The 2257-nt window shown below is 46.1% G+C and overlaps 1 non-coding gene across 1 annotated transcript; it reads right to left on the bottom strand.

Moving 5' to 3' along the window:
- Positions 1-1838: 1838 nt before the first annotated feature.
- TRNAP-CGG (transfer RNA proline (anticodon CGG)) lies at positions 1839-1910 on the bottom strand. Its single transcript has one exon. It is a non-coding gene; the product is annotated as a tRNA-Pro (tRNA).
- Between the last annotated feature and the right edge of the window lie 347 nt (positions 1911-2257).

The raw sequence follows: 2257 nt of genomic DNA, 5'->3' as shown, positions 1-2257 counted from the left end.
CCTTTGTGAATTCTTTTACAGACGACACGGCCTCGATTACCACTTCGCGATTCACTGCGAATACAACCACATCGTCCGCATATGCCAGCAGCTTATAACTTCTGCAGCTTGCAATTGGAAGCCACGGATTTTGTCGTTTTCCATGATATTTAAACACAGTGTCTCGATGTACATCCTCGTCCACTTCTAGCTATAACACGGTCACTGCTTTCAAAGCGTCATTGCGTCCGACTCGGCCACGCAATTTAGCTTAGTGGCAGGCATATAAAGCAACACGCCCGGGTCCTTCTGTGCTTGCATCGCTTTGCATCGATATATGCCTACGTCGGGCGCAATGTTGCTTTGAAAGCAGTGACCGTGTTATAGCTAGAAGTGGACGACCCTGTACATGCAGAATAGCAGAGGGCTGAGAGGCAACCCTGGCGCACTGATCGCTTCACGTTTATGGGGGCCCCCAAACGCTTTTTTACAATCAATCTTGTTGTGCAGCTTCGGTACGCCATGGCCACTCCCTCGCGAGTAACGGACCCTACATTCACATGGTCGAGTATGCAGAACAGGATTTCATGTGAGACACAATCAAATGCTTTCTCCAGGTCCAACTGAAGGATGGCTACACAACTGTTTGTGTGATCACAGCACTCAAGCACACTCCTCGCTTTATGCATTTTGAAAAAATGGATCGACTCTTGATCCCACACGTCTGGTGTAGTCCAAACGAGCCCCACTTGGAGAGCAGTTCATTGCTGCTTTTTTTTCCAACTTCGTTTTCTGCAGCATAATATCGTGCTTTCTGTGCTGCTCATTAGTCGACAGAATTTTCACTGTCGCTGACAATCTGTTTTGTTCATAACTATATATAAAATAAAGATAATGCAAGAGTTTTCTTATTCGTAAAACTGTACATATGCTAAAAGAGTGCGTTTTGTTCAAAGGCGTACAAATAACTGCTTGCACTTGCAAAGTGGCTTGTTATCAAATCTGACGCTCAGCTGACACAGCGTCTGGACTGCCCAAACGGTGAGCACGTTTAGAGATATGTTTCTAGTATCGTGTTGGTTTCATTTTGCAGACCTGTAGTACCTGCCTCGGTCACGGGTGAGGGGGGGGGGGAGGGGCCGGCAGAGGAAGTATTTCTAGTAATTCGAGCAGTGAAAGATGTCACATACCGCAAGAAATTTCGTATATTTTTTTTTCATTTATTTACCTCGCCTCTGCTGCTGCACAGCTGCGGGCCATGCAATTCAACTCCAGTTCCGAGACTGGCAACCACCAACCTGCACCCCTCTCTCCAATGTGTCCTGCTCCAGGACAGCTTTTCGCAGTGCTCGGAGTCCTTTACACTGTACCACGTAACGGTGCCCTGCCAACATCACCAAAACTTTTCAACTCCTCTCGTTTTCACCAGAGATCTGGGAAGCTCCCCTGCTCAGCTGGCAACTAAGTGATGAACATCGATGTACGCAAACAAGCCAAAGCAACAGCACTCGGCCCGAGAGCCTTCAAATTACGACCCCATATGTTATTCTGCACGGTATTTCCGTAAACGATTTGACCATCAGCACTGCTACGACAACTCAGCGATAATCAAGGACATTTACTTTCGTGTGTGCCATTCAGAGAATCAATACGTTCAGTTGATTCAACTACACACGCAGTGAAAGTGCGGTCCAGTGAATCCATTTATAAGCAGCATCATTCCAGTCCAGTGTGAGGAAATATGGTAGGTGCGAAAAGGCACAGCTCGCAATATCCTGATTTACTGGGATAAAGTAAGGTCATCCAAACAGCTGTGAAACGTGGGTTTATTCAGAACAGAGCAGAAAAAAAAAACACTTGGGCTCGTCCGGGATTTAAACCCGGGACCTCTCGCACCCGAAGCGAGAATCATACCCCTAGACCAACGAGCCACTTATTTCCGCCATGGTATTTCTTACACGTGGTCATGTACAAAAAGTATTATATGCACAGACGATTTACAATGCGCTCAGCCGTTGCTTAGTTGCAGAACAGAAAACACAACTAAAGGGCAGGCAAAGATAAACACAATGTCACCAGGGGAAACCAATCAGGTTGAAAGTAATTTGCATTATAAATGTCCTTCAGTTGCAGCAGCATTCAGCAAAAATGGAGTCTAGGTGGAACAGCAGGCTCAGCGTTGCTTTCCAAAATGCGCTTCCTCCCCAAGCTATGAAGTCCATTAAGGAAAAATATGTCATATGGTTCGTAATCAGATTGTGTGTAACAGCAAAATACC

Source organism: Amblyomma maculatum, chromosome 10 (assembly GCF_055883805.1).
Source record: "Amblyomma maculatum isolate TAMU_Amacu chromosome 10, ASM5588380v1, whole genome shotgun sequence".
In the NCBI taxonomy this organism is placed as follows: Eukaryota; Metazoa; Arthropoda; class Arachnida; order Ixodida; family Ixodidae; genus Amblyomma; species Amblyomma maculatum.
The sequence above is the reverse complement of the archived record's forward strand: the minus strand, read 5'-3'. Positions and strand labels throughout refer to the sequence as shown.